The sequence below is a fragment of the Aegilops tauschii genome, chromosome 6, assembly GCF_002575655.3.
Source record: "Aegilops tauschii subsp. strangulata cultivar AL8/78 chromosome 6, Aet v6.0, whole genome shotgun sequence".
Taxonomy (NCBI): Eukaryota; Viridiplantae; Streptophyta; class Magnoliopsida; order Poales; family Poaceae; genus Aegilops; species Aegilops tauschii.
The window spans coordinates 143,562,477-143,573,087 of NC_053040.3; the positions used below are offsets into that span (position 1 = coordinate 143,562,477).

General features: G+C 44.3%; 1 long non-coding RNA gene across 1 annotated transcript; it reads left to right on the forward strand.

Annotated features, from left to right (window-relative positions):
• Positions 1 to 1,851: 1,851 nt before the first annotated feature.
• On the forward strand, positions 1,852 to 3,233 carry LOC109774491 (uncharacterized). Its single transcript, XR_002235583.3, has 2 exons — positions 1,852 to 2,406; positions 2,979 to 3,233. It is a non-coding gene; the product is annotated as an uncharacterized lncRNA (long non-coding RNA).
• The last annotated feature ends 7,378 nt before the right edge of the window (positions 3,234 to 10,611 follow it).

The window sequence follows — 10,611 nt, forward strand, 5'->3', positions numbered from 1 at the left end:
TGTCTCAAAGGGCACTGAACCAAGGGGAGACAGTTCCAGAGGCGCCCCAAGGCGACATTCCAGGCGCTGGGCGCACGAGGGGCAAAACTCCCATGGGCCCTAATGCCGGGGGCAGCAAGTCTAGCCCCCAGCTGAATACTGCGCCGGAACCTCCAATGGTTCCGGATTCTGTCAGGCGACCCCTTGCCAAGGGGGGCGAGCCGTCTGTGCCGATGGCCTCTGTCCATCCAGAGGCATCGGACAATTTGCTGGAAGTGCTTCGCGGCGCTTCCATTGACGAAGAGCACCGCACTATCATGAGTGCGGTGGTCGAGAAGGTTCGGTCTACCAAAAGCGGACTGACTGAAGCCTGCGCCAGCCTCCTAACAGGCTTTGAGGTAAGTAATCAAATTATGGGCCGGACCTGATCTGGGCCGTAATTTGGCCCAGAACGTGCTAGGCTTTTAACGGGCCGGATCTCATATGGGCCATTGTTAGGCCCGGAACGTGGCAGGCCATTAATGGACCGGATCAAATATGGCCCGGCATTTGGCCCAAAACATGGCAGCCAGTTAATGGGCCGGCCTACTAGGGTCCTCAAAATCTTGTGGGCCTACAACTGGGCCGACTCATTAATGTCGGCGAAATCTCGTGGGCCTTTAGCTGGGCCGGCCCATTATGGTCCACAAAAATCTTGTGGGCCTTCACCTCGGCCGGCCCATTATGGCCCACAAAAATCTTGGGGGCCTTTACCTGGGCTGGCCCATTATGGCCCGCAAAATTTTGTGGGCCTTTAGCTGGGCCAGCCCATTATGGTCCGCAAAATCTCGTGGGCCTTTAGCTGGGCCAGCCCATTATGGTCCGCAAAATCTTGCGGGCCTTTAGTTGGGCCGGCCCATTTAAACTTTATGGGCCGGTCCACGTGTCAACATATCATAGGCGCATCTCGCCCATTGGATGAGTGACACCTGTGCCAACGCGGAGCTGACACGTGTTTCCTTCAGCCAATCAGAATTTTACACGTGGAAAATCACCATTGGTCCGGGCTGTTAACGGGTTATCGGATCCAAAACCAGACCTGATAGCTTAATGGCGTTCCGTTACGGTGGATGCCACGTGTCGGTCGCCCTTGACGAAAGCACTTCTGTGACGCGCGATTTATCGTCATGGAAGTGGACACTTCCGTGATGATAATTTTGGTAATGTCATGGAACACTTCTACGACAGCACAGGTATGACTATCTCGATTCGGTCATAAAATTGTCATGGTTGTACATGCATGACAGAAAACGTGACCTACTGTGACAAACACATATCATCACGGAAGTGTATTTTTTTGTAGTGCAAGGGGGGCGCGCCAAGGGGGAGTCCTACTTGGACCCCCGATCCAAGTAGGATTCGCCCCCCTCCTTTCCTTTCCGGAGAAGGGGGGAAGGGGAAAGAGGTGGAGGCGAAGAAGGAAAGGGGGGCCGCCCCCAACCCTAGTCCAATTTGGTTTGGGCTTGGGGGGGGGGGGCGCCTCCACCTGGCCGCCGCCTCCTCTCTCCACTAGGGCCCATGAAGGCCCATTAACTCCCTGGGGGGTTCCGGTTCACCCCGGGCATAAAAACTGAAGACCGAAGACCGAAACCGAAAAGACCGAGACTGAACTCGAAAAGACCAAACTAGAAAAGACCGAAGAAAATACGGTCTGCACAAATAGAAGGCCGAATTAGTTATGGTCTGATCGGTCCTACTGTCTTCAGGACCGAATAGACCATATAGACCGAGTAGCCCATACGCAAGAGGCCCATATGGCCAGCCCAATGGTCACGCACAACACGAGTACACGTCCTCCTCCTCGCCTCATGATTCACATGAACGCATCCGGCAGCCAATTCACTCCATTCTTTTTCTCTCCCACTAGGAACCTAGCCGCTGCACGCCGCCCGTCGCCCACCGCTGTGGCCCGACGCCCCATGCCCATGAGATGCGAGCCGGTGACGACCGCCGCATCGAGACACGCGGCGCGCCCCTGATCGATGAAGATCAGCGCCCGAGCCCCGCCCACGACCAGTGGAAACCAGCACCCCGTGCCGCCATCCCCGACCCCCCGCGCCGTCAGTCGCTCCACTGTCTGCGACACGGCCGTCCGCTGCCGCTGACGACCGCCGCATCGAGGCACCCGGCGCGCCCCTAATCGATGAAGATCGGCGTCCCGAGCCAAGGGCCCGATCAATGGAGACCGGCGCCCCGCGCCGCCATCCCCGACCCGCAGTCAATCGCTCCACTGCCCGCAACACGGCCGTCCGCCGCCGGTGCTCCGCGCCCTGATGACTGGTTCAGCATCTGCACTCCATCACCACTCATCACCACCGGTCTTCTTCAACTCTGTTCGTCGGCTCGCTGCCTACTGCCCTCTTTCGTTTCTCCACATCGCAGCTGAAGGTGAGCATCTACTTCATGTCTCTATGTACATCATCTGTGATTCCCATGAAAACAAATTAGGTACATGCCTTCCCATGTTAGCTGCAGCTAATTTGTTATCTGTCATCAGATCCCAAATATCCTTCCTGTTGTGAAACTAATGATGTGAGCACACCCAGCATAATAGCCATCTAAATGCATGTCCTATTATGTTTATGTGGCTAGTTCTTTTTGGTTTTTATCATTGTCAAATTGTATTATTTCTATCTGCTCTAATACTGAATATCTCTTTGCTCTTTTGTAGATATATATAGCCGAATCTGAATCTGAACATCATGATGCACACATAGTAATTTGTTTGATTGTTTGTTCCTCATCTTGTAGTAATCTTGAAAACTGTACTAGGTACTGATTGCATTTGTCATCAACCAAACACACTCCACTCTAGCACTGTCCATTTGTCATCAACCAAACACACTCCACTCCAACACTCTCCTCGCATGCTAGAAATAAGCCAACTTTTCTATGAACTAGCAGAAGATGTTACCAACACTAAGATTATGAAATTTTATTGAATACTTGACTTGTTGCAGAGATGATTGAAGAATTAGGGAAAGCACAAGGTCCATGGTGGTGCTGAAATTGATTTGTTTGATGTCAAGTACTATGTTATCAAGTACTAAGTGATGCTGGTCTGCTGTTTGCTACTTGTGATCTTCTTACTTTGTGTCAAATATAAATGGTGTTGCTTGTTATCTTCTCACTTCTTGTCAAATGTAAATGTTGTTGCTTTTTATCTTCTTACTTTCTATCAAATATAAATGATATGCATACATGATTCTTGCTGCTGGACTATGATTCATGAATCTTTTTACTTCTTGTCATATATGAATCTTGTTATTTCCTGTCAAATATAAACATAGAATTGTACTGGAAGTATCATGAATATGAGTTGTAGCAATTAATTTTGTCTGTTTGGTCGGGACCGAAGACCGAATTGTAAAGACCGAAGACTGAATAGTTAAGAACCGAAAAGACCGAAATTATTTTGGTCTTCAATTATGAAACACCAAATTCTTAGAAGACCGAAAAGACCGGACTGAACAAACCGAAAAGACCGAACGCCCGGGCTGAGTTCCGGTAACCCCCCGGTACTCCGGAAAATGTCCGAACCTTTCCGAAACTATTCCGGTATCCAAACATAACCTTCCAATATATCAATCTTTACGTCTCGACCATTTCGAGACTCCTCGTCATGTCTGTGGTCTCATCCGAGACTCCGAACAAACTTCGGTTCATCAAATCACTTAACTCATAATACAAATCGTCATCGAACGTTAAGCGTGCGGACCCTACGGGTTCGAGAACTATGTAGACATGACCGAGACACATCTCCAGTCAATAACCAATAGCGGAACCTAGATGCTCATATTGGCTCCTATATATTCTACGATGATCTTTATCGGTTAAACTGCATAACAACATACGTTGTTCCCTTTGTCATCGGTATGTTACTTGCCCGAGATTCGATCGTCGGTGTCATCATACCTAGTTCAATCTCGTTACCGGCAAGTCTCTTTAGACGTTCCGTAATGCATCATCCCGTGACTAACTCATTAGTCACATTGTTTGCAAGGCTCATAGGGATGTGCATTACCGAGAGGGCCCAGAGATACCTCTCCGATACACGGAGTGACAAATCCTAATCTCGATCTATGCCAACTCAACAAACACCATCGGAGACACCTGTAGAGCATATTTATAATCACCCATTTACGTTGTGACGTTTGATAGCACACAAGGTGTTCCTCCGGTATTCGGGAGTTGCATAATCTCATTGTCCGAGGAACATGTATAAGTCATGATGAAAGCAATAGCAATAAAACTAAACAATCATTAATGCTAGGCTAACGGATGGGTCTTGTCCATCACATCATTCTCTAATGATGTGACCCCGTTCATCAAATGACAACACATGTCTATGGTCAGGAAACTTAACCATCTTTAATTAACGAGCTAGTCAAGTAGATGCATACTAGGGACACTCTATTTGTCTATGTATTCACACATGTACTAAGTTTCCGGTTAATACAATTCTAGCATGAATAATAAACATTTATCATGATATAAGGAAATATAAATAACAACTTTATTATTGCCTCTAGGGCATATTTCCTTCAGTCTCCCACTTGCACTAGAGTCAATAATCTAGATTACATAGTAATGATTCTAACACCCATGGAGTCTTGGTGTTGATCATGTTTTGCTCGTGAGTGAGGCTTAGTCAATGGGTCTGCAACATTCATATTCGTATGTATCTTGCAAATCTCTATGTCTCCCTCCTTGACTTGACCGCGGATGGAATTGAAGCGTCTCTTGATGTGCTTGGTTCTCTTGTGAAATCTGGTTTCCTTTGCCAAGGCAATTGCACCAGTATTGTCACAAAAGATTTTCATTCGACCTGATGCACTAGGTATTACACCTAGATCAGATATGAACTCCTTCATCCATACTCCTTCATTTTCTGCTTCCGAAGTAGCTATGTACTCCGCTTGACACGTAGATCCTGCCACGACGCTCTGCTTGGAACTGCACCAACTGATAGCTCCACCATTCAATGTAAATACGTATCCGGTTTGTGACTTAGAGTCATCGGGATCAGTGTCAAAGCTTGCATCGACGTAACCATTTGCGATGAGCTCTTTGTCACCTCCATAAACTAGAAACATATCCTTAGTCCTTTTCAGGTATTTCAGGATGTTCTTGACCGCTGTCCAGTGATCCACTCCTGGATTACTTTGGTACCTTCCTGCTAAACTAATATCAAGGCACACATCAGGTCTGGTACACAACATTGCATACATGATAGAACCTATGGCTGAGGCATAGGGAATGACTTTCATTTTCTCTCTATCTTCTGAAGTGGTCGGGCACTGAGTCTGACTCAACTTCCCACCTTGTAACATAGGCAAGAACCCTTTCTTTGATTGATCCATTTTGAACTTCTTCAAAACTTTATCAAGGTATGTGCTTTGTGAAAGTCCAATTAAGCGTCTTGATCTATCTCTATAGATCTTGATGCCCAATATATAAGCAGCTTCACCGAGGTCTTTCATTGAAAAATTCTTATTCAAGTATCCTTTTATGCTATTCAGAAATTCAGTATCATTTCCGGTCAACAATATGTCATCCACATATAATATCAGAAATGCTACAGAGCTCCCACTCACTTTTTTGTAAATACAGGCTTCTCCAAAAGTCTGTATAAAACCATATGCTTTTATCACACTATCAAAGCGTATATTCCAACTCCGAGAGGCTTGCACCAGTCCATAAATGGATCGTTGGAGCTTGCACACTTTGTTAGCACCTTTTGGATCAACAAAACCTTCTGGTTGCATCATATACAACTCTTCTTTAAGATATCCATTAAGGAATGCAGTTTTGACATCCATTTGCCAAATTTCATAATCATAAAATGCGGCAATTGCTAACATGATTCAGACAGACTTAAGCATCGCTACGGGTGAGAAGGTCTGATCGTAGTCAACTCCTTGAACTTGTCGAAAACCTTTTGCAACAAGTCGAGCTTTGTAGGCAGTAACATTACCGTCAGCGTCAGTCTTCTTCTTGAAGATCCATTTATTCTCTATGGCTTGCCGATCATCGGGCAAGTCAACCAAAGTCCACACTTTGTTCATACATGGATCCCATCGTAGGTTCCTCATGGTCAAGTAACATGACCTGCAGAACAGGATTACCGTACCACTCTGGTGCGGATCTTACTCTGGTTGACCTACGAGGTTCGGTAGTAACTTGATCAGAAGTTTCATGATCGTCATCATTAGCTTCCTCACTAATTGGTGTAGGAATCACTGGAACTAATTTTTGTGATGGACTACTTTCCAATTCGGGAGAAGGTACAATTACCTCATGAACTTCTTTCGAGAGAAACTCCTTCTCTAGAAAGGATCCATTCTTAGCAACGAATATCTTGCCTTCGTATCTTTGATAGAAGGTGTACCCAACTGTCTCCTTTGGGAATCCTATGAAGGCACATTTCTCCGATTTGGGTTCGAGCTTATCAGGTTGAAGCTTTTTCACATAAGCATCGCAGCCCCAAACTTTAAGAAACGACAACTTGGGTTTCTTGCCAAACCACAGTTCATATGGTGCCGTCTCAACGGATTTAGACAGTGCCCTATTTGACGTGATTGCAACCGTCTCTAAAGCATAACCCCAAAACGATAGCGGTAAATCAGTAAGAGACATCATAGATCGCACCATATCTAATAAAGTGCGGTTACGACGTTCGGACACACCATTACGCTGTGGTGTTCCAGGTGGCGTGAGTTGCGAAACTATTCCACACTGTTTCAAATGAAGACCAAACTCATAACTCAAATATTCTCCTCCACGATCAGATCGTAGAAACTTTATTTTCTTGTTACGATGATTTTCCACTTCACTCTGAAATTCTTTGAACTTTTCAAATGTTTCAGACTTATGTTTCATCAAGTAGATATACCCATATCTTCTCAAATCATCTGTGAAGGTCAGAAAATAGCGATACCCGCCCCGAGCCTCAACACTCATTGGACCGCATACATCAATATGTATTATTTCCAACAAGTCTGTTGCTCGCTCCGTTGTTCTGGAGAACGGAGTCTTAGTCATCTTGCCCATGAGGCATGGTTCACAAGCATCAAGTGATTCATAATCAAGAGATTCCATTAGCCCATCAGCATGGAGTTTCTTCATGCGCTTTACACCAATATGACCTAAACGGCAGTGCGACAAATAAGTTGCACTATCATTATTAACCTTACATCTTTTGGCTTCAATATTATGAATATGTGTATCACTACAATCGACATTCAAGAAGAATAGACCACTCATCAAAGGTGCATGACCATAAAAGATATTACTCATATAAATAGAACAACCATTATTCTCTGATTTAAATGAATAACCGTCTCGCATCAAACAAGATCCAGATATAATGTTCATGCTCAACGCTAGCACCAAATAACAATTATTTAGGTCTAAAACTAATCCCGACGGTAGATGTAGAGGTAGCGTGCCAACATCGATCACATCGACTTCGGAACCATTTCCCACACGCATCGTCACCTCGGCCTTAGCCAATCTTCATTTAATCCGTAGCCCCTTTTTCGAGTTGCAAGTATGAGCAACAGAACTAGTATCAAATACCCAGGCACTACTACGAGCATTAGTAAGGTACACATCAATAATATGTATATCAAATATACCTTTCACTTTGCCATCTTTCTTATCCGCCAAATACTTGGGGCAGTTCCGCTTCCAGTGACCAGTCCCTTTGTAGTAGAAGCACTCAGTCTCAGGCTTAGGTCCAGACTTGGGCTTCTTCACCTGAACAGCAACTTGCTTGCCATTCTTCTTGAAGTTCCCCTTCTTCCCTTTGCCCTTTTTCTTGAAACTAGTGGCCTTGTTAACCATCAACACTTGATGCTCCTTCTTGATTTCTACCTCCACAGCCTTTAGCATTGCGAAGAGCTCGGGAATTGTTTTATCCATCCCTTGCATATTATAGTTCATCATGAAGCTTTTGTAGCTTGGTGGCAGTGATTGAAGAACTCTGTCAGTGACACTATCATCAGGAAGATTAACTCCCAGTTGAGTCAAGTGGTTGTGGTACCCAGACATTCTGACTATATGTTCACTGACAGAACTATTCTCCTCCATTTTGCAGCTGTAGAACTTGTTGGAGACTTCATATCTCTCAATCCAGGCATTTGCTTGAAATATTAACTTCAACTCCTGGAACATCTCATATGCTTCATGACGTTCAAAACGTCGTTGAAGTCCCGATTCTAAGCCGTAAAGCATGGCACACTGAACTATCGAGTAGTCATCGGCTTTGCTCTGCCAGACATTCATAACATCTGGAGTTGCTCCTGCAGCGGGTCTTGCACCCAGCGGTGCTTCCAGGACGTAATTTTTCTGTGTAGCAATGAGGATAATCCTCAAGTTACGGACCCATTCCGTGTAGTTGCTACCATCATCTTTCAACTTAGCTTTCTCTAGGAACGCATTAATATTCAAAGGAACGGTAGCACGGGCCATTGATCTACAACAACATAGACATGCAAAATACTCTCAGGTACTAAGTTCATGATAAATTAAAGTTCAATTAATCATATTACTTAAGAACTCCCACTTAGATAGACATCCCTCTAGTCATCTAAATGATCACGTGATCCATATCAACTAAACCATGTCCGATCATCACGTGAGATGGGGTAGTTTTCAATGGTGAACATCACTATGTTGATCATATCTACTATATGGTTCACGCTCGACCTTTCGGCCTCAGTGTTCCGAGGCCATATCTGCATATGCTAGCACTGGTGCGCGTCGGTCCTTTCCGCGACGGCATTTGGAACCGTCGCCAAGTGAGTGTGGGCGATAGGGGGGTCCTTCCTACACGACCCAGAAACCGTCGGGGATAGGGAGCCTTGATGCATACAGTTGTCCCTATATAAACGTTTTCGATATCTCGAATATCCCAAACACTTCATCCTTGCTACTCGTTTGTGCTCGCATTGCCATCGCAGTCAGAGTTTTGTGGTTCTGCCTAAAACCAGGAAGATTCCAGGCATGGGAGTTTTCCAGGCAGATTCTAGGCACGGGAGTTTTACGATGCCTGGCACATCACAAACAGTTCATGATTATAAACCGTGTACGATGGGTAGACAATCACACACATTTAGTTTTCCCGCACTGTATGTGATAGTGTCTGACATCACACACGCTTTGCAAACGGCAACTGTGTGCATGCTTGCACACGTTTCCTCTCTGTGAACCGTCTCGGATTATGGTGTATATCGCAAATGTTTGTGTTTTAGCAACCGTGTGCGCCGTAATGACCTGCACAACGTAATTTCGCCCTAATTTAATTGCTGGTATTTAAAATTGTACCTAATTTAAACTTGAAAGTAGGCTATAGCTTTATTCATATCCATCAGGTTCCAACAACCAATGCTTTATTCGATTCATAGGTACATATGTTTAAGAATTACATAAGCACCAAATAAAGAATGATGTACCAGGGTTCTATACTTGTACTATTATAGATGGTAAAGAAAGAGGCGACAGACATTCCAGTTGCTAAACAAGGTGAAGCAGAATGGCCCTAATGTGCTCTCCTGGATGCAGAAGGCATGCAGGACTCTAGTCCAACCCCTTGTGATGGCTAGCCGCCAATCATGTAGTTTGAGAGGTAATCTTGAGGAAACTGCTTCAGGATCCACTGCAAAAGAATAAAGATTCAGATATTGTAATCTAACACAACTCATTACGGGCAGTAAAAAGAAGGCTATAGGGTTCTTACTTACCATCCTGCAGTTCACTGTTGTCTTGCATAAAGTGTAAACAAATAGTTCGATTGACATCTTTTGACCCATTTTAATAACAATCTTTATCAGTTTCCTCACTTGATGCTGGTTCATGAATATCTCATTGCCCCATACGGAGAAAGGGTCGAAGTGTGGATCTTTGGCAATGATATATGTACCTAAAAGCACCAAGTTAATATTAGAAGCTAAACAACAATTTAAAAATGATGTAGTAAAACACTCCATCCATCCCATTATATAAGATTTTATTACATGTATATCTAGACATCATCAGAACATTAAGGTAACACTCTTCCTTGTTGCTATGTAGCCTGGGATCGCATATTTAGTCATTCAGTACAATGCATGTTGCTAAACAATAATTGAAAAACGAAAAGGCATGTTAACTGCAATATACTTAACAGCAACCAAATATTGTAATTCATAGTGGTATTGTTGAAATTGTTATTGATGAAATTGAACTACATGGCAAATAGTTGCACATATAGAGCATCACATTATGAAGAACTGAAATAAACAAGTCATAAGGACATCTCTAGGCGATCCTTAAAAATTTAAAGGACTAAAACCCTTAGTGGATATATATATACTCCAGCAATTTTTGGCCTTTTCTAGTCGATCCCCTAAACTTAAGGTTGTAAACTTCAATTTGATCAAGTTCAAAGCAGGTTCAACCGAAAGTAGCATGCATTCAAACATAAACATAGATAGTTTTGCATAACCGAACATAAAACATAAATTTAAACTAAGCTAAACTACTTTCGGTCCAAATAGAGGTCGAGCCAATCCTTCCTCGTCATGTACGGTGTGCCGCGAGCCGGGTCCG